We start from the raw sequence: 22,624 nt of genomic DNA on the forward strand, positions 1-22,624 counted from the left end.
CTGAGTGTAGAGGAGTGGAAAACAGTGTCTTTTGCCCTGACACATATCAGTGGCTTTACTAAATGTGTTCTGCTATGCTTTATTGTTGTGCGAAGCAGTAAAAAAGTCTTGAATTTCATGTTGGACTATCCCTGTGTATTTTTCTCATAAGCCAGACTCTTGGAGAAAGCTGGCCTGCATCCTGATGGAAGGGCTCACTGTGTTCAGCACCCAGTGCTGGTAGGAGAAAGTTCTGCACATTTCAATCAGTGTGTGTGAGAACAGGATCTCTTGCTGTCTATAAATGAAAGTGAGATGATATTGCTGTTAGGGTTTTCTTCTGATGGGAACAAATTTTGAAGCAGCATGCCAAGGTTACTCCTTCTTGCTTTTCTGAAACCAAAACTGATGCACACTTTTTCTCCCCAGATAATGTCATTGGATTGGGAAAATGCTTCACCCTCTCTTGGGGTGCTCTGCTTGACTCCTACTGCAAAAACTGAAGACAGGAGTTTGCATTTCCCATACAGCCTTTCTACAGCCAACCCTGCAAATTCAGCCATGCCTTAGAGACAGTGGGCTGAGGGAAACACTGACATCCAGGCTTGAGGTATCTGCATTTCTGTGTGCTACTGAACATGCTCTTGTATTCTGGGGTCAGCCTGAACTTTTCTTTTCTTTTCTTTTCTTTTCTTTTCTTTTCTTTTCTTTTCTTTTCTTTTCTTTTCTTTTCTTTTCTTTTCTTTTCTTTTCTTTTCTTTTCTTTTCTTTTCTTTTCTTTTCTTTTCTTTTCTTTTCTTTTCTTTTCTTTTCTTTTCTTTTCTTTTCTTTCTTTTCTTTTCTTTTCTTTTCTTTTCTTTTCTTTTCTTTTCTTTTCTTTTCTTTTCTTTTCTTTTCTTTTCTTTTCTTTTCTTTTCTTTTCTTTTCTTTTCTTTTCTTTTCTTTCTTCTTTTTTTCTTTTCTTTTTTTTTTTTTTTTTCTTTTTTCTTTTCTTTCTCCTCTCCTCTCCTCTCCTCTCCTCTCCTCTCCTCTCCTCTCCTCTCCTCTCCTCTCCTCTCCTCTCCTCTCCTCTCCTCTCCTCTCCTCTCCTCTCCTCTCCTCTCCTCTCCTCTCCTCTCCTCTCCTCTCCTCTCCTCTCCTCTCCTCTCCTCTCCTCTCCTCTCCTCTCCTCTCCTCTCCTCTCCTCTCCTCTCCTCTCCTCTCCTCTCCTCTCCTCTCCTCTCCTCTCCCTTTTCTTCTTTCCTCCTCTTAAAAACAATTTTCCCACATCTCTGGTTTCTTCCATTTCCCATGTTTTCCCTTCTAATTCTGTAATCCTGTGCACTCTGTCCTGCTTTTTCCCATCTCGTTCTCTTCTTCTTCATCAACTTCCTTTCTTGGATTCTGGACTAACTCCTGCAGCATAAACATCCTCAGATGTTCAACTCCATTATTGGGATTTCATAAGGGCTCTGTTAGAGGAAAATCTGTATCTGATCTTTACAGAGTTGCAGCCTCATTCTGTAAAAACTTGTTCCACTCCTTGCAAAGACAAACTGACTTCAGAGGGGTAAGATCAAGAACATTTTTGAGTGTGATTGGTAATGAACACTGACTATACTCAGGACTCCTCAGATATACTCAGGGCACGGTAGAATCAGGTCCTTATCTCACTGCATGAAAAGTTTTGGTGCTGCTAAGTGTCACAGCTGGGTAATGTGTAAGCTTGAGGTTTGACACCACACTTCACTACCTGCAAGGGTTCCCTGCCTGGTTGAGACTGGTTTTGAAGCTCAGTAACCACAGAACTGCAAAACTGCTGAGGTAGAAGGGGGCCCCTGGAGATAGTCTGGTCCAACTGCGCTGCTCAGGCAAGGCCACCTACCCCTACACCATGTCCAGATGCCTTTAGAATATTTCCAGGGATGGAGACTCCATTACCTCCCTTACCAGCCTGTGCCAGTGCAAATCAGCTTGGGTGGAAAGCTCTTTAGGAATCACAAGTTCAAAATATCTAAGGGACACATTTTTATTACATTCTTTAAAAACTCCCAAATCTATTTTTCCTGTTTCAAAACTAATGATAGTGATTGTTCCTATCTTGGGGCACATACAGAGATTCCAGATTATCAGCTTTTTCATTATTCTCATTGCTACTCACAGGTCATCACACAGAGAAGTCCTTGCAGTATCAGGTCCTAACAAAGTACATTGTGCACAATCCCCATACAGATATTGTCATCCTGTAGATGTTGTTGAATTGTTGTATTGTTGTCACCATGCAGAAAAGGAACATCACATTTATGTGTGTCACATGTTTTGGCAAACAGCTGCCAGAGACTGCATGTTGAGCTATGTGGACCTTTGACTGGAAACAGCAGAGAAGTCATTTATTTTGGTAAATGCTCAGTGTTATTTCTTGAGGTTTGACTCCAAAATCATTCATATTTGGATAGAAAATGGTGAAAAAGTAGCACTCAGCTATTCTGAATGTGAAGATAAAGCATAGAAATTTGACCCCTAGTGCTGTTTATGTCACAATACAGGACCATTCAGGGTATTCAGCACAGTCTTAGATGCAATAAAATTAAAACTGAAGTTAGAAGGTAAAAGTGAATATAAAACCAAAATTGCCTAATTCTGTCAATAGCTCAAAAGGAAGATCTAATGCTAGAAGCTGCTGAGTACTTCACATTGTTACTGATTTAAATATATGAAAAGAAAGATAAACATTAAAAATACAGACTATAGAATAATATATAAAATAAAAATATAGAATTTTTTTTTTCTCCAATTGCAAGTTTTCCTGTCATGAAGGGCTTACAGGACATTGAATATTCAGTCAGCTCAAGATACCTTTGAGAAGAGTCTGTCTAGGGACGCTGTTGTTTGCAAATTCAGACCTTCCATTTTCATATATAGATCTATGGTGTTCCCTGTTTCCCCACCCAGAGAATATTCTTCAAATAATTTTTGATTTTTGCCTTTATTGTCTTCAGTTAATGACATTAATATGCTCTCCTTGTGTTAGAAACATTTTTTAAATAAAACACAAAAGTTTAAGTTTGCTACATAGGCAAAAAAGTCCTACTTTCTGTAGAAAATTTCCTTTTGCTGTCTTGAGTTTTTGTCTTCACCACATTAATTGTAAATGCATATTTATGAGGACTAACATAAAACTGAGGACCTTATTCTTCTTCCAGTGACTTCCCTGGCAAATAATTTCCAAATGCCAGTACAACTAGAATTGATAGACTTTACAGTTTGGATGGGAAAAAAACAAACAAGCTCCTGACAAATCTCAAAGTCCGGAAAACAAGTCTGAAAATAATTTGTCAGAACAGGATGCTTTACAATTTTCCTGATAGAATGTTTTCAACTAATGATTCACTAGTTCATCACAGTATCTCTAATGCTCATGAAAACCCATTTCCCACACTGGTCTGGGGAGTTGCATAAGGCACTTTTGGGAAGAGGGTTTTCTTTGGGTTTGAATTATGCTTGTGCTGCTCAGCACTCCAGGTGGGCAGCAATTCTGAAGAGGAAACAGAGCATTTTCTGTGATATGTAAAAAGCAGCACAGCTCACCTTTTCTCCTCTCTGTAGCCAAGTGCCGCTGTCCCGATACCAAGATGACAGGAAAGCTCGATCTGGAAAAGGTCTCTCTGTTTGGCTTCTTTTTAACTCTCCCCTTTTTAACTGCTGGTGTTTCCAAGAACAGAGTTGAAAGGCTGAGACAGATTTTCATTTTTAATAACTGAGCTTCAGGTTCCCTGGGAAAAAAATGTTCTCCACTGGAGACAAGAAGGTCCTGTGTCACCCAAATTCTTTACTTATTAAAGAGATAGATGAGATCCTCTTACAAAACTACAGTAAAGTATCTCCTTAAATCTGGGGAGGTGTTTACTTTTTCTTTTTTGCAATCTTTTTTCATTTTTGTGGCTACATCATCAGAGTCCAGCAAGTTATCCTCTGCTGGGACTGACAGGGCAGGAAGAGCTGCAGAGGGCAGGGAAATGGTGAGGTGATGCCTGCATCCCAGCTCTGCAAAATACACAATATTGCAGTGGTTTGTGCTTCAGGTTCTACAGGTGTACAGTAGTAGCTGGACAATTCTGTGGTGGAAAACATGCAGAGTTCCTTCAAAAGGTGCCAGCAGGTGGCAAGTAGTACTTTTGTCCAGTCTGTTAAAGGGAGGTTGTCTTCCTTCAAACTACCATCCTCCCTCCCTGCCTGGTGCTGAGGGTTTGCAAAGGCAGAGCAGATTGACACATGTGGAAAACTCATAATAGAACATGAAACTCTCTGGACCAGTTTTCATTACTTGCTTCCAATTATTTGAATGATATATTTTTGGGAGAGGAGAGGAGAGGAGAGGAGAGGAGAGGAGAGGAGAGGAGAGGAGAGGAGAGGAGAGGAGAGGAGAGGAGAGGAGAGGAGAGGAGAGGAGAGGAGAGGAGAGGAGAGGAGAGGAGAGGAGAGGAGAGGAGAGGAGAGAAAAAAAAAAAGATAAAAAAGAGAAGAGAAATTTTGGGGGTGGTCAGTGAAAATTGAGCAGTCTGTAACAAAAAAAAAAAAAAAAAAAAAAAAAAAAAAAAAAAAAAACCCACCACCAAAAAACAGTGAAGCACAAGAGTTGTCTGCTCTTTAAAGGGAGACTTAAAAATAATGGGTTAAAAATTCCACGGAAAAAACAATCTGCAACTGAACAAATAACACAGTGGTTCAAAGGACTGCTTTATTGAAAAATCCCAAACCCCAAATGGTTGGCTTTTCGAATGTCTATCTGTACCTTAAGTACAGGAGTTCCACCTGAGCATTGCCTCAGGCTTTAAAATCTTGCCCAGAACTTCTGATTAGAAGCAAACTTAAGGGGAAAACAAGTGGAGAACAAAAATGGGGAGGTTGAAAGGCAATCAGGCAACCGTGCAGAAGCTTGAGGCAATAGAAGCTTTCCTGGGCGTTTCACATAGAGAGCAGGCTCACTGCTGGCTTCAGGGCGGCGGCAGGAGGAGAGGGTGGAGAAGCGGGAGAAAAGCCAGCGTGAGCAGAGGCAGGCAGTGGCTGAGAGATGTGGATCCCACCTTTCAGTGGCTGCAAGACAAGGGGCAGGGGGAAGCTGCGAGCAGATGGGCAGACAGCACCCTGCTTCTCTGTATTTGTACCTCTGGGTTGGTTTGTTCACTCCGTGGGGAAGTGGGTTTGTTCACACCCTGCTTTCCCCTATGGTGCTGCACAGCCCCTCTTCTGATCTAAATCATCGCTCCCCTTCTAGGGGGACTAGCCAGAAGGATTATTTCTCGTTAAATCGGCTTTCATATTCTTTTCCTCCTTTCTTTTTTCAAAGTTTTCTGCTACCTTTTTCACCTCTGCTTATTTGCTAATGATGCCTCCCCTCTTGTCTTTTCTTCCTCTCATTTGCTTTGCTGCTCTGCCAAGTCTCCTTGCTTTCTACCACCACCTGGTCTCATTTTTCATTTCTTTCTCTTGCTCTCTCCCTGCCAGGGAAGGGGACCAGCCACTGGCACCCAGCACCGCCTAGAGTGTTACTTAGCTGTAGTTTCTAGCTTTGGTGCTTTTTGTTGTCGAAGTGTGTTACAAATAGTATTGTTATGGTAACTGAGAGGCTGCAAGGCAGTGCCTGACCTACTTTATTGACAGCAAAGCCGAGATAGCTGCCTCATCTGCCTGCCTAATGATTTGTGGTATCAGTCCGAGATGCTAGTTAGCTTTCCAAAATCACGGGGCAGGTTTGACAATTGTGTGATTTCTATGTGTGTTTTCCTTGAACGCCTCCTCTTTCAGCATCTCCCACAGCTGATGTGTCTGTGGCCCCCTGGCAGCTCAGTGCAGCACTGAGAGGAGATGCCTTTACCTAAGGCTGACTGCAAAGTGAGGTCCAAAAGCAGGCAGCGCTGGAATCTTCCCTCCTTCCCTCACAAGCAGCAACACCTTCACAGAGCCGGCTTGGTGGCCTGCAGGTCCGAACTGCTGAGTCACACTATTGTGTTTTGGGCTTTTTGTAACGCAGTGCACTATTTTCGAGGGAAATCACAATGGAGGGATATGGCAGCTCCCGCACAGGGCCCCCCTGGGACGGCCGGGTCCCCGCAGAGCCGCGCTGGCCTTTGTGTGGCGCAGGGCCCGAGGAAGCCCACACGGCCCCGCGGCTGGAGAATGCACGGCTTGCTGCAATATTTCCTTTCAATTCACTGCAGCCACTTTGGGAAGGGCTGGGTTACAATATAGGAGAAAGGTTACATCTCATGCCTTTTGCGTATCGCTGTGCTGCGATAGCAATTTTGTACAGGCTTTCCGCTATGGCTGCGTGCTAGGTGATTCTCTCAGAGCTCCCTTTCCCCATCCCCAAACTTCTACTGGAATCAGCACATTTCTGTATGCAAGCTTCAGCCCCTAGTAATTTATAGTGGTTTACAGCAGATAACACTTTGGAAGTTTTTCTGAAGAACTAACTACAAGTAAATTCAATTCTTAAGTGAAAGCAGGATTAGATCTGGCATGAGCCAAAGGCAGAACAAAGGAATGAAAGATGGTTCAAAATTAATCTATAGGCAATCTTAGGCAATTCACCTTGCCTGGCTCAGGACTCAAACTTTCTATTGCTAAAATACTCAGTTTTAAGCATTACCCTTATAGCTCTTCAAGAACTGAAGAGAAAGCATATTAAAGACATGAAAATGGTGTGTTATAGGAAAGGTATTTTCTTAAAGTCAAGCTCCAGATTATATCTGTGTTTATCCCAATTTTATGCTCACGTAACACTACTACATTTAGGGAATCTAATATTAAGCTATGCTTATTGAAGAACAGAGGTAATAGATTTAGGATTTATCAGTAAATTCCATGACAGAATAATGTCTTTGTTATTTTATCCATTTCACAAAATACTGGCTCTCCTCAACCTGTAAATTCTTAATACAAACAGAAATGTTACCTAAATTCCAGCAGCATGTGAGTTTCTAAAGTTAAATAATCTAATACCACCTCTACAATCTAATTTTGTCTTCAAGTCTAGTGTTTCTGCTGGGTGTTCCATGTTTAGGAGTAACCTAAAAATGTTTCTGCATGTATTTATTGTATTAAAATGCAAAAAAAAAAAAAAAAGAAAAAAAGCATGACCCAGGCATTTTGATCGACTTGCATAGTAAATTTGTACTAGTATGAAAGCTTACAAGAGATAAATTTAAAGCACTGTATTTGATGATTCATGAAAAGATGAAAAGCACATAACTGGAAGTTAGATAACTATTGGATAAGACAGATAACTGCTATCTTTTGAACACTTAGTGAAGAAGTCAAAGTGACCTACTAGAATTAAAACACAATTTTTGACATCAAGCACACCTACCTACAGCTCAGAGTTCTCCTCAGCATGGAAAAGAGGGAATTGGAGCAAAAAGATTCCACTGAAAAATTTTAACTAAAACTCACTTGCAGCTATTGTCAGATGACACTCTATACAAAGGGCAAAGGCTAATTTTCTTTGAATCAATTTGTTATGAACGTGTCTCTACTGTTTAGCTCTTAGAGGATTGAGGGAAGGCTGTCACCAGCCAGCATGTCTGATGAGCAAGTGCCCTTCAGCACTTGAATCAGGGGGCTTGAAAGACCCCTGTGGGGAGCTAAAGAACAGACACCCCAGTTTGTGGGTTGAAGGTGGACTGGCGTGTGCCTGGTAGAAGTCTCCTAACTATGAGGAAATGCTTACACGAGCGGTAAACAAAATTTGTAAAAACAAACATAACCACAGGCAAGCACGTTAAGCCAAATTCGTTCCTCATAAGCCTCGCCTGGCTTACACTGCAGGGGTGAGTTTGGCTCAGTGTGTGACCTTATCTAAGGCAGGAGCCGTGACATCTAATATGTACAGATATTAAAACTGTATGTACTTGGAGCCCTTCGTTTCTAAATGGATTGACAGATAAATTCAGTCTGGCATAGAGGAGTCAGGGTACCCTGGATTTGTGCATACGTGTACGTGCCGTGTGGCACAACCTATGCTCGCCGTGAGTGCCTAAATATAGAAAGTCAATCTATGCGGCGGGGCCGTGGGGGCAGGGGAGGCTTTGGCCCTGATCCATTACACCTGGCCTTTCTCGCACACCATGAAAATTTCATGTTGTTTTCCTCCAGTGTCTCCCGCGGTCTTTGTTCCTCTCAGGCCAGTGCTGACCAGCGTCCTCACAGCCAGGCAGGCGGTGAGCTCTGGCTGCTGCAGGCTCCCTTTTGTTGCTCTTGCAACTTCTAATGAGCCGTCAATCAACAACCTTGTTTCTTCGAAGCTTATCTCGTGACTGCTGAGAGGGGCCAGGACTAGGGATAATGTTCAAGCTGGAAGAAAATACACCAAGAACATATTTAAAGTGCTTTTCTAGTTTTACAACTAAGATTTTTCTCCAAATTATTGTCACATTCAAGCTCTCATTGTAAAAAAAAAAAAAAAGTCACTCGGGATTACAGCATATAAACAACTTGGTACTTCAGGATGAAGGAAGAGCAGTAATCTCCATGCCTTATCGAAGTCATCAGATAAACAGGACAAATTACCTTGCGTCAGACTGGCTGGCAGGTCACCTTTTTTGGCAGAAAGAAAGGAGGCTTATTTCTAGAGATGAGTCAAAAGTGGAACCGTGTTGTTAACCCACAAAAGTTTTGGAGGGTTGATTACAAAACATGGTCCCTTAGGTCCCTCTTTATTGTGTTTGTAACTCGCTTCGTTACAGACCCAAGTGGAGAAGTGAAAGATGCTGACAGGAGGTAAGGTGAGCTCCGAGGCAGCCCGACCCGGAGTGCTGCTCTGAGGCACAGGGTCCCTGGCTCTGCTCAGACAGAGCTACTCCAGGAGCTGGGCTTTGTGAGGCACAGTCTCACTGCCAGAGCCTGGCCTCTCTTTTCACTAACTTGTCTCACCTGAATTAAGACAGTGCTAACAGACTGAAGGAGTTATTTCCCTTGAAGTGCAAAGACTGAAGGGAAGGCTAATGAAAAAGACAAGTGAAATTTTATAAGGTGTTATAGCAGTATCAAGTTATAGCCTTTTTTTTTTTTTTTTGGTGGGAGGCAGGAGCAAGAGGGGGAGGAAGGGAAGGGAAGTATTTTACTTAATATCTTGGTTTTCTGGAACAGCTTTAACATGATAAACAATCCATTTCTGAATAGAGGCTAACCAATACTTTGGAGGCTCTCTATTACTTTGACCCTGTAGAATAAATCTTAGAAACCCAACTGCCTGGTCACATCTCCCTTGTAGCATGTATCTCCCCAGCACCTCTGTACTGTAAGCAGCTGCTTTACCTTTTACAATGATAAGGAACTGAAGCCCAAGGAAGCCACACGACTTGCCCAAGGCCACACAGGAAGTCCAAGGCAGGCAAGGGACCATGCAGGCAGCTGGCATCACTCATTTTCACTGCACTTTACACCTTTGCAAAGTCAGCTACCATTCCAGTCTGACAGCATTTTCTACCCACTTCAGATTTTTTCATGCACTGGGTTTAAATGTCACATGTCTTATAAACAGCTGAACAACATTGTCAATTCAAACAATCCATTGTGAGCCTCTAGCTATCTAGTGGTTTCTGGCACACCCAGAGCATGGACCAAAATATTATTTCTAACCATGGTGATGTAGGAGAAAACTTGGAAGGAAGTCTCAATACTGAAATGCAAGAAGTCAGGTAGAATGAATCCCACTATACAGTTATTACTTCTTACAAATGTAGTTTTAAAGCAAACTGGCTTTTTTTGTGGCTTGGTTCTTGGCTGACAGGTATTTAGCATTGCTGGTACTGATACTCCCTCACACAACCACAGTGAAAACATACTGTTAGCAAAGCTGGTGCTGTGATTCAACTAGAACAGCCAGAGATGGCCAGAGCGGAGGTGCAAGGAGGTTGTGTGGTCAGGCAGGTGTGCAGTACAAAGGGTTACAAAGACTACAGAGTGTTACAAATGAGTCTGTGCAATTCATATATAACCTAAACAAGACTGACTGTACACACAGACTTTGAAGAGATGGAAATTTAGGAAAAGTTGTTCCAAGAGTTTAATTTTTCTTATGTGTGCCTTTGGATGCAGTGTGACTGACTTAGGGGTGTCCTGGAAGGGACATAAGTTCTTCACACAGCCTACTAGGCATGATGGCTTTCACACACTGAGTCACTGCCAGGCTCTTGCTCTACACCATGCTTAACGTAACAGAATTAGCAGGAGCTGTGAAGATGAGCAGGACCAGGATTCAAGGATGCTTCTTTTTTTCTTGACATTTCCCAGTGTGGTAGCTATCCACCAGCAATGACACATGAGGAACGTGGCTCTCTCATCTTCCAGCCTTGCTTTTGAATGAAAGTGGTTACAGCTGCTCTATCTTGTGCTTTGCTGTAATGATTAGGTTAGTTACAATGTCAAGTACGTGCCTGATGAGCCAGTTACTCATGTCCAAAGGGATGACTACTCTTAGGAAACAACTCAGGCCATAAATACCCGTTATAAGGCTCCATACTCACCCCAGCCTTCCTGCTTTCCTCTGGTATTCCCCTGCTGAGAACCCTGGCTGCTGTAAGTCTCATTCCAGCTATCAGCTGCTCTGGGGCGTTGGCCATCTAATTGGGGCTCAGGAACTCAAAAGCAAGTGCCTATAAAGCAGCTGTGAAGATGTTTGGCAAAACTAGGATTTACCATGTCTGGGCTTGGTGTGTTAAAATGCACCTTTTTTTTCCCAGTTTATGTACAGTAGCTGCTCTTAGTGCAAACAATCCCTTACTACACAGAAAAAAGCCAGCCAGTGCTATCAGCACTGATACAGCTGATACTAGTCTGCTCTTCTATCTCCTACAAAGCTCTATAGGATTTGAACACAGTTAAAAGCTGTATGATCTACTGTCTTGCTGACCCTGTCTGACCCAGCAGCCTAGTGTAAAACAAACTGTGTGCTCCCCCACACATGCTAGCCATGGGTGGGACAATAGAGCCTTTCCAGGTGATCCTGGCTAAATCCCTCTTCAGCCCTCTCCCCACAGCCTGACTTGCTGGCCATGTGGTTCCAAGAATGGCAGGCCCTGACTCTTAATAATTGATTATGTACAGGCACTACAGGGGTCATTCAGCTGCTGGGCCGTACGTGCAGTACTAGCAGATGTTCCCCATTTCCAGCAAAGCAAAGGAATTTTCTCTGGGCAAAGTGTGGCCCTTGAGCTGCCAGTCAGAGCACCCCTTTTATAGGTGAAATCTGAGACTTTCTGGAACTACAATGGAAGATCCTTTCTAAATGTCATCTCTAATTAGTCTATCGCATAATTTTTAGTAGTCCAGAAAGACTTTCTGTCTAACCTATTGGACATTTAATAACCCCAGCTGTGCTGCACAGAGCTGGCTGCTTCTCACAGGGTTCCTGTGCAGTGATGCCAATCATTGATCTTGTCTGAGGTGTGTGAGCACAAGAGCAAAGCGCTTCTGACAGGTCACAAGGAACCAGCAGCACTCCCAAGACCAGACTTGGAACAGTTTGGTTGGGATTCTCAGGGTCAAGGACAGCAAATCTTTCACACAAAAAGACAGGGCCCTCATGTTCTTAAAACAGAAAACATTGTATAGGAAACATACAGAACATAAATGCCTCAAAGCTGAAGTGCAAGCCCAAAGTTTGAGGGACAGAGACCTCTAGATTTGCTCTTGTTTAATTGACGAGTCAATTGAAATGGTGAAAGTCTTTCCTAGAGTGCTCCACTAAAACTGTCTTTGGGGTTGCACCTGATACAGGAGACTTCCTTTTGAAAAGGGTAGGATCAAGAACCCCACCTAGAGTAAATACATGTCAGCTCCTGAGACCTTTCTCTGTGGTTAGAGGAGAGCATGTCTTATTTAAAAGAAAAGTGAGAGAGGGAAGCTGTCTGAGTAGAAAGTAGCACAGAGCAGTCCTGTGTGAATAATTGAAGTGGAATCTGGAATGCACACCGCCACATCGGGAACTTCTGGAGACCAGCTCTCATCGGAAGAACTGACTCTTACTGGAGAGGTAATGGAGAAGTTTATGGTCAAAACCTCTGTAGTCTCAGCCCAAAATGGAACAGAGACTCCAGGGTTGAAAGAGACACCCCTCATAGCACAAAGTATATGGGATTTGAAAACCAGGCACTGTTCCGGGGCCTAGACACAAATTCACAAAGGGATCATTCAGTGATGCTAAGGATAGCCAGAGGCTTCCTCCAGAGGAAAGGATTCTAGGATTTCTGAAGCTGTGATACTGGAAGAGATGAGAGACTCTAGAAATCTCCTCTTGCTCAGTTCAGGCTGAGCACCCTTGAAAAGAGCTGGATGACATTATATTAGAGATATTTTTGTTCTTTGGCACTGCAGCGCTGAATGGTGCAGACAGTGATACAGCCTCAGAAGTGTCACAGTCTAGAGACATACAGCTATCCTGACTGGCAATTTCTTCAAATAACTAATGACATTGGTGCTGCATTTGCTCAGTGCAGGGGAATTTTTCTTTGGTCTGCTGCTGGCATGGCCTCTATTGTGTGCTAAACTGCAAATCAGAGAGTCAAGAAGGAACTCCAAGAGAAGTTTGTGGCACACAAGGTGTCCTTCTTCAGGAAGGTAGCAGAAGCCTTTGTAATCAACCTCTTTGTAAAGAGGATCAACCAGCACACCCAGCTACTTTTCTGCTGAGCTGCTCTCAAACCACTCTTCCCCCAGCCTGTAGCACTGCCTGGGGTTGCTGTGACCCAAGTGCAGGACCGGTACTTGGCCTTGTTGAACCTCATACCATTGGTCTCAGCCCAGTGATCTGGCCTGTCCAGATCCCTCTGCAGAGCCTTCCTACACTCCAGCAGATCAACTCTCCTGTCCAACATGGTGTCACCTGCAAAATGACTGAGGGGACACTCAGTCTTCTTCTTCAGGTGGTTGATAAAGATATTAAACAGGACTGGTCCCAGCACTGAGCCCTGGGTTTCACCACTGTTTACCAGACACCAGCTGGATGCAGCACCATTAACCATCACTCCGGGCCCGGCCATCAGCCAGCTCTTAACCCAACGAGCAGCCATGGGCTGCCAGTGTATCCAGGAGGCTGCCGTAGGAGACAGTGTCAAAGGTTTACTGGGGAGCAAGGGGAATTCAAGTGGAACAGGAAAGAGGAGGATGATGACCTGGGATATCTCTGAATGAAATAGTTTGAAATGTTTCTCTAATATTTTTTTATTCATGCAGGAAGACTAGATTTTCCAACTTTTCCTCATGTCTTTCCCAAAAATGCTTCCAAGTATGTCAGAAAAAAAGTAATTCCAGTGACAGCTTTTGTGCAGGTTTTCCTGGAAGTAAGTAACTATTTCTAACTATTGATCAAAATTAGATGGTAAGTATTACTGCTGAGATAAAGATTTAAATCCCCTTAGAGCAGTACTCTTCTCAACTTAATTATTGTTAACAGGCTACTACAAGTTGTGTTCTGTGGAATCAATTCATTTGAACAAAATATATATCCAAGTCTTTCCAAGGCACAGGATTAATTCACAAAACATTGTCAAGTTCAATCCATTAGCAGAAGCATACTTTGCAAGTTTTCTAGCTCTCCAGTCAAATATCTTAGAATTAGAATAATCATACTTAATAATTTTAAAAAAGGATAGCATTTTTGCTAGTGAATTTTTAAAATTTTATAACTACAAATTTGTTTTTTTGTTACATACCTCTTTTTAAAATCCAGTTTTCCAACAGTCACTGCAAGAAGAAAAAGAAGAGCCAGAAATATTGTACTTAGGGACTCTGACTGCTGCATCTCAGGCATAGTGAAGAGTTGAATGAGATGGAGGACAGTGTCTGCATATCTGCAGTTCTAGGAGGAGAAAATGATCTATCCCAGTGACCTATCTTTCTTAGCTGTTCCCAGGATGCCCATCATATTAGCTCCATCTCCCCTGTCTGGAAGGTAGTAACACAGAAAGCTGCTATTTGACCTCATTCCTTTATCTAATCTCATCTATCAAGACTGTGTGCAGCAACTCAGTATCTGAGCACCTCAGAGAAATTACATGAAGTCAATAACCTTCTTCGGCATCTCCTTTTTGTACTGGAAAAAAGCAGTGCTTATGAACAAGGAAAACCAGGTCGGTGCTCAGTATTCAGCTACTCATACCCACAGGGAAAGTGCAGAGAATGAATAGGGGGGGCAGAGTGGTGGATAAAAGAAGTTCCACTTTCTGTGGAAGTCTTCCAACAGCCACATCATAGCCACTCATTAATTATAACCCAGCTGATATGGAACCCAACATGTTTGACATGCAGCACAATTGTCTTAAGATGTTTAACAGATGGTGAAAAGTGAACTGCAGGTAAATTGTTGGTCCCAGACTACTCAAATAGCAGCAGAGCCAGAGCTGCACTCCTTGGGCCTGGATCCAGGACAATAAATTCTCTGCATTGGAGTTGAGGTAGCCTGGCAAGGAAGATTTTTATGCTTCAGTGGACTCCCTCACACAGATCTACTGTGGAGTACAACTGCTTGTCACCTTCCTTCATCCCATCCTCCAAGTATACATTAGTGAAACATCTATTGACTGTGTTTTGCACAGGGGCAGCATGTCCTACAATATCCCACTGTACACACCCCCTGCTCACACGCCAGAGATTGAGAAGGTGGATGAAGTGGGCCTCGAAACACCCAGTTTGACACCTGAGTAACCTTCAAAGCTGTCTCTAGGCAAAAAAGAAGCAAAGATCCCAGGGCTTCAGACAGCTGGAACCTAGTTTGACAAGGATGGCTTTTAGCAGCTCTGCTGGCTCAAGTCACCCCAAGACAAGCCCTCACACCCGCTCTCCTTCCCACCATGTGCCACCCTCTGCTTCTTTTTCATAGTAGCTGTTTGTGGGATTGGATGGTGACCCAGACTGACCACGACGGCTCAGGGATAAGAACCATTGGTTTGGGCTGTTTAAGCCAGCATTCCTACCAGAAGGAATATCTGTCATCACAGTTCAGTGCTTAAATATAAGCCCATATACTGATGAGGCTGCTTGTCTCAGCTGCTGTTGCTGAAGCTTCTGCTACATTGCCTGTTGACAATAAGTAATTTGCTATGTAAATTCTCATAATTTCTATGCTTCAAAATAATTTTAAAGTCTGCTGTAATAAATGTTGGCCTCTTGAGGAATAACAGAACCCTTGATTTATGCTCTTACAATTACCTCTGTTAAGTAGTCACAGCACTTAAAAAAAAGATCTTAGAGTGGCCAAAGGCTATTTTGTGCACCTTCAGGTCCACAGTTCAAATGCCACATAAAGTTTAATTGCTTTTCTGATCTGGGCTGATCAGTCCTGCTCTTTGCAGCATGGTCCTTGCTGCCTTCCTTGCTTGCCATCAGTGCCAGCTGAGAGGGGCTGGAGCCTTTGGCACTGTATCTACAGTCAGGCTGAGCAAGTGGTGCCTGCAATTTATAAGGGATCATGTGCTCAACTTCCATAAATAAATGAAAGAGACAGAGTCATCCTTAGGAGCCTCGTCACCTTTTAGGCACTCATGCATACAGTAAGTGCACTGGGCCAGCACAACAGCTCAGGAACAAAATGAGCGATTAATTAAACAAATGTACAGTAACAGAGGTAATGGAGTAGCTATCTCACAGTGGGAAAGCTTCCCAGAGCCATCTCACCTGACCAAAGCCTGGATTAAGCCAGCAAGGTGGAAAGGAAATGAGCAAAGAAGAGCTAAGCAAGTTTTAAAAAGATCAGAGTTTGTGACTGTAAACCAGGAATACCTAGTCCTGTCCTCAGGGTACAGACACATTAAATCATCAAAGCCTGTGAAACTTCCAGCGCAGAGACATTCTCCTGCCCACAGCCAGCATGGAGTAACCTGAGACTGTTTGGTCCTGGGAGGAGGAGGAAAGGCAGCGCCTCACATTTGTGTTGGACAGGTAAGCACTGTGCAGCTGGTGCTGGCACCCTTCTGTTCATAGCCCAGCAGTTTTGCTGCAAATGGTTGTGTCCCTATCCTCATTTACACCAGCAAGCTGGTGGGAATATTGGTGCAGGTTTTACACTGCAATTGTGGTTAGTTTTCTGCTGAAAGGGGGATATTTATGTTGGTATGTTTGATGTTTATGTACCTTAAGTGTGGCATCTTCCATCAAACAAAGCCTACAGCAAACCATGGCTCTGAGCAAAGTGATGGTAGGTGATGGACGTGCCCTAGAGAAGTATTAAGAGGTCCCACTGTATGTGAGAACTTCTTCTGTCTTTAAGGCAAACACATCCAGGTATCATTTGCTGAGATTCAATGCTAGAAGTTTCAGGAAAGCAGTGCATGACTGAGAGCCCAAAATGAAATGGAAGAAAATATCCCTCAAGTCTTTAAGCTTGAGTGAATATAACAGCAGTGATTTGGGGAAAATTGTTCCAATACCAGTATCAACAATGCCTAAGTCCTTCCAATGCCTAAGTGCCTCCTAATGTGGCAGAGGAGTCATCTTAAAAGCCACATGGCTACAGGTGGTACAATTGACTAGTCCAAGACTGTTCATGAAATGTTATTTATAACTAGTTCTTGAAACACTCTGTAAAACACTTATTTTAAGCAAATGTGTTACAAACAAGCACTGGCCAGCAGATCTAGTGCAAGAGCATTACCTGAAATTCTAAAATCATCTGTGGATTTAATTTATTTCCACAATAGATGTAAGCACAGGACACACACACTTTTTCGCACATGTATAACTCCAACATAGATGCAAAAATAAGGAAGTGTGGCATGGAATAAATAGTTCCTAAAAATATCTGGTGGGAAGCATTAAATTTCTGTTCAAATAGTCAGCTTTGTACTCTTCAGCTGGAGATAGGTGGATTAATCATTCCTCAGGGAACTGCTAATTAGAGTAACTGGGAACAGATAAAACAGCCAGAATAAGAATAAGAGTTTTAGTCTTCACTCATGTAAGTGTAATTCCACAGTGATGCTCTTGACTTTATTGGAATAGATCATGGTTCTTTGTGCTGTGGCCTGGTGGACTGTCAGACCCTAGATGTGATATTATTAAAAGAGGTTTTTCTTTGGTGCAGTAATAACGCCCATCTTTGTTCTAAAGCTGCAGAAACTGACTGGACTGTATCTCCCTTAGTGGGATGTCACCAGTGGTGCAAGTGATACACAACTCCCTCTCCACTTCAGGAAACAAAGCAGATTAGAACATACACTCACACTACAATGGTGGCATTTCAAAAATGTCATGTTTTCAGATTTACATGAGTATTACAGTTTACTTGGAAAAAAACTCAAAGTAATCCTCCTCTCCTATTTTTTCATTAACAAACTAAACACTAATTTTGACTAGCTCATTTTGTTATGGGAGTAATGAAGAATTTTTAAATATTTGTATGTTCTCCACACCTTCAGCTAGTGCCTTCACTAGGTACAACTTGTTTGGTTGTCTGAGTATGGCATATCTAATTGTGCCAGCTTGTTGGAGGGCAATGAGCTCACTGCCTAGGAAGTCCAGAACACGATGCACCATCCTCAGCTGCCTCCTACATCAGCAGAAGAAATCAAACTTGCCCCAACAAATAACATGCAAAACAGAGGAAGCATACTGATACTGGGATCTTCTGCATAGTGATCTTCAGCATTTTGCCTAATCCCAGTGAATTCACAGCAAACAATATTGCTGCTGTCCTTTATCTCAGGCTTATAAAGGGAACATGTGGCTCTGATTTACCTTTTCCTCACACAAATTACTGTGCAGGAGAGTAGCAAGGGAAATAGGAGGCTAGACAAAAATTACCAAGCAGTCTTTGCTATGTCTAAAGAAGCCCTCTAAGGGAAAAATTATAAGAATGGCAGAAAAATTGAGGGAGAAGGTTGCCATGGTATGTTAGGTACATGCAAAAGCTTGAAAATGTTAGGGCAGGTCCTTGGCTGCTGCAAGCAGTTGTAGCTTCATTAAATAAATGGGACCAGGTTGATTTACACTATAGGGGATCCGTTATGGTGTTCAGCACTGTTATAATTTCTAATGAGCAGTTTTCACTGCTATTAATTCATCTGGTATTAATAATTTAGCTTTTGGACTGGCCAAAATAAGCTATTTTAACCACCAAGAATAAGATTCCAAATTGCCATTTGAAGTTGTCTGTTGAGCCTCTGAAAGGTGCTTTTGAGGATCGCCCTGACAAAATGCCTGAAGGCAGATCTGCATGTCTGCTTGAAAGGCCTGTCTAGACTAGGAAAATGAGCAGCCCTTACAACGTGCTAATGGGAACATATCTGTTGGCACATTTTAAAACACCTGAGAAAAGGAAGATGTTCACTCAGGTTATAGTGCTGTGTACACTCAGCTAGGTTCAATATTGCCTCTGATAAGGAAAAACAATGCTCCATTTTCCCTTCATCTTCATTATCCTGTGCCCAAACAGCTGTGGTGTGTGCTTTAAAAATTATACTCTCTGAACCCTTGCTATGCACCAATTCACTATGCCAGCATAAAAGTGATTACAAAAGAAGAAATAGATATGTTTGTGATCGTTTAGTCAGTGTGAAGAAGTACCAGAGCCCAGTTAATGTCCAGAAGGTGCAGCTGGGAGGGTAGGAAGGAACAGAAAATCTCCACCTTCCTTCAGCAGTTCAATTGGCTTGCTCTACGCAGTAAAACTGCATTCTTTATCCCTGGTATGTGTGTTGAGCCTAGCAAGGAGGAGTCTCAGGGGTTGTGTGGATAGATGACCACTTCTGTTTCACACCTGCCATGGAGACTGTTTTGCAGACATCAGTTGTCTGCCTTAGACTCTAAGTGGAGCTTCAGTATCAGTCCTAATCTCCTCTTTGACTGAGCACTTTTCTGATACTTTGTTAAAAGACAGTCTTCACCCTTAAAACACAAGTATCTTCACAATTGTGTTCAGTCATTCCACAATTTGTTAACCTCGCTGTGTGTGGGGGATGCGTTCACCTTTAGCCCCATTCAACCCTTGTCATCCCACTGCAGGTCACCTAATGCACCTCAGCCCACATCCAGCTGCTTGAACCCCCTCCCACCCCTCTCCCTTCCATACAGTCTGTTTTATTTCTTCCTTTTTTTTTTTTTTTTTTTTTTACCTTCACTAATTAAACTCGGTGTCTCCTGCTTTTGCACTCTGTGTGAGCTCAGTGTTTTTCTCCCCTGCCTCCTGGGTTCAAAACTCTCTCCCCATGTCCAAATGTATTCTGTTTGGGCCTTATTCACCTATTTCAGATCCCTGTTCCCCTTCAGGAGCTCAGATTCACTCAGCCCCTGGCTCACAGGCTGTTGACACAGCTGTCGGTACGAGTATCTTTCCTTCAGATGAATAAAAACTGATCAAGATTTGGCCCTTGGTGAATTTTTGTAAGGCATGTGGCCTATTTTTCATTATGGTAAGAGTGTTCTGCTTCTTCTGGGTACAACAGGAGCTTGCTCGCTCGGACAGACAGTGCTGCATATTAGGAGGGTGTCCCTGCTCCTTTTGGCCACACAGTCTGTATCCAGTCCTTCTCTGCAACAGGCAGAGCAGGAGGGGTAAAACACCTAGCCTGGGGCATGAGCTGTTAGTCCAATATAAAGAGATTTAAGTAGGAGCAATGGGAGAAGGAAACAGGCTGAATATCAGGAAAAGCTCCTGCCAGTGAGACGTGTTTGGCTGTGAAATCTTCTCCCAGGGGAAAGAGGTCAAAGCTTCATTGTTTGGAAGTAGAGCTGGTGAAAACAGTTTTTGGAGCAGCAGCAGCAGCAGCGGGAGTGGTGGAGGCGGGGAAGAGCAGCAGCTGTGCATGGCAGAGCGGCCGACACACGAGGGGAAGTGGCTGGATGCGCGGCGAGGAGAGGCAGGAAGAGCAGAGGAGGCTGACGGAGGAGCGGTGCTCGCACCGACACGAGGGACACAACAAAAGGATTAACAGAGGCACAGTGGGGAGCAGCAGACAAAAGCAGGAGATAAAGCAGGGAAAGCAGAGGAGAAAAGAGGCAGGAGCAGCAGAGATGCAGGACGAGAAAGAATGGTGGGAAATGCCAAGAGAAGCGCTGCAAGAAGCAATTGTGGGGCTGAATGACAATAGCAAGGTCTCGTTTTGTTTTGTGAACACAGTGGCCTTGGCTAAGCAAAGCTGGAGATATTAAAGGACCATGACATCGGGTTTCTTGATGACTTGATCTGAACTAATCTCACAACCTGGGATGCTTAATGCAATTTTCTCATTCTGCAGCAGGTGAAATCAAGGTATTCCAATGCATCCTTGGCAAAGCTAGAGAAAGGCAGATTTGAGGAGCCACCAGCCCGATTGTTTTGGGGCAATATCTTAGATCGTGAAGGATGGGTACAGGCCACACCCTGACATTTTCCATCTCCTTGATGATACTTGCTTGATGATATGAGCTGAAGGAAACAATGTTAATATTGCACCACAGCGCATTAGTTACTATTTTTTGTTTAAAAATCACACATGTTCAGTAACATTTCATTCCTCCCACTGGAGCGAGCTTTCACAAAGCAAATCTTATTATGATATAAATTAGCTGGGGTTCTTCAGCCATCCCCATCCCAACTCACCGTTACATGGTGAAGTTCTGCCCTATTGCAAAGAAGGGAAGCCCCAGCTCAATTTCTTTCACCCTAATATTATATTAATGTTTCCTTCACTCTAAACTGGTCTGCTCATTTAGTTTTGCAGAGGTTCGCTATGTTGTTTCTCTATAGATCTGCAAAGCAGAAAGCAAAGTTTTGGCTGGTCTGCAAAAAACTCTGTGTGCTTAACTTTTCTCTAAGGGATCAGGAGAACAGTGAAAAGATACAGGATCTCCCCAGGACCAAGTGATATATTACATGGCTAGAGCTGTACTGAAGTCCTGATGGAATTTACCCGAGGTCACAATCCAAGACCATATTGCTGCTGCTTTGCTCTAAAGACTTACTTTTAATTCTTACAAATCTTTTCAAATGCCAATCCACAATGAATATTGCACACTGAATACAAGACTTGCCAACTTAATTTGAAGAAATTGCTGATAATGACAACAGCAATTGCTTTCTCATTCTGCTCTTTGTCTTCATTGTTAATCCTTTCTCAGAAATGAAACCCTTCTTGGATTACTAATGACAGTCTCTTTATTCTACTTATTTTTTTTTGTTTTCCTTAATTGCCTTCAGAGAGCTATTTTAAAAGAATATTCATGCCAGAAGTACAAACTGGCAGAAATGCCATTAAATGGAAAAGTCTTCTGTAATCTTGTTTCTGGTGCAGTGACCAGGACCTTCACAGTCATGTAACTAAGCTGCCAGTTCCAAGGCTAAACAGTTTTGTGGTAGTTCAGCACAAATGGAACTAATCTAATAAAAATCTGTTGAAGCTACTGGTGTTTTTCTCACTCTGCAATCACAGCAAGAAAAATCAGGATCTGATTCTGTCTGCAGCATTCATTAAGGTGTTTGAAATTATATGCATAAATAATTTTTTTTTAAATTCAGTATTTGGTGTCTTTTTGAGAAATGAACGTGTCAGAGCCTGGAAATAAGATGTCGCTTGCTACCTTTACCTTTATTCAGATCAGTTGAATCATACCGTGTACTCATTGAATGCAAAATGACTTGGTCTCTGTTAGTCCCCGGTGGAGAACTCTCGGAGGCAATTTCACAGCTGCTAGTAAGAGGTAATCTCAGCAAAAAACCCAAATACTAGGCTTTACTTCTCTAATTCTGACATATTCCTGGATATCAGGGTAGTGCAATTTTGGTGGAGTAGGACAGCTTGTTTGGGTAGCGCCAGGGCTGGGGACGGAGATCCTTTAGGCACCGAACCAGCTTTCTGCAGGGCCGGTGCTTTAAGGAAAGGCAACAGTGCCCCTCGGTGATGCGATCGTGGTGTAGCACAGGGTGACAAAGCTCTCGGTTTCCTACGTCTGCTGTGTCGCTGCTTCGGAGCGAGACCTCTAAATTAGGGAACTAACTTTGTGTCAGGCATGTGTCCTATAATTCATTTGTTGCAGAATGACCCAAACAGACAGGCCACGGGTGTCAAGAAAAGCTAGAAGGCACTACCCAAAACCACTGAGGGCTTCTTTGGAGAAACAGATTCCACCCCATCTATTCAGCATCACAGAGGGACAAAACGCTTCTGTTCTTTCTAGCTCCCAAATCTGGGATGCATCCTGCAAAGGTAGTGAGCCCTTGCAATAACCAAAACTAACCTGGGCTTTGAAGATAGGGTGCATGCTCTAGAGCTCTAGAGCACCAAAGTTTCTGGAACTAATTTCTTATACTGGATATGAGATTAAATAGTTGCACTGAGAAATGCTGGGTTTACCCTCTGTAGCTCAGCTTCTTATCCAGAAGATCATAATACGATCATCTGACCCTCTAGCTACTATCCAGAAAAGTGGCAATTTATTAACCACAAGCAGAAAATGAGGATACTGTGAATACAGAAGATGGTATGAAGAGATACACAGAATTCAATATTGAAAGCAGAGCATGTATGGTTTATACAACAAATAATGCAGAATATATGTACTGAAGTGAAGCAAAATAAACAACTAGTAATTTATGTGCACCTAATGTGCACATTCTTTAGAAAAATCTGATTATTAATCAAATTAGTGTCATGTCCGCACACATGGACCAAATCAACCTACACAACTTGATTCTGGA

General features: G+C 42.8%; 1 protein-coding gene across 1 annotated transcript in view; it reads right to left on the minus strand.

The window, feature by feature from the left end:
- The window catches only part of BMF (Bcl2 modifying factor), a 34,197-nt gene extending 20,427 nt beyond the window's left edge, over positions 1–13,770 (minus strand). Inside the window, exon 1 of the mRNA XM_077784082.1 lies at positions 13,671–13,770. The gene's annotated coding sequence lies outside the window, so the exon portion shown is untranslated. The remainder of the gene's footprint in view (positions 1–13,670) is intronic.
- Between the last annotated feature and the right edge of the window lie 8,854 nt (positions 13,771–22,624).

The sequence above is a fragment of the Lonchura striata genome, chromosome 6 (assembly GCF_046129695.1).
Source record: "Lonchura striata isolate bLonStr1 chromosome 6, bLonStr1.mat, whole genome shotgun sequence".
In the NCBI taxonomy this organism is placed as follows: domain Eukaryota; kingdom Metazoa; phylum Chordata; class Aves; order Passeriformes; family Estrildidae; genus Lonchura; species Lonchura striata.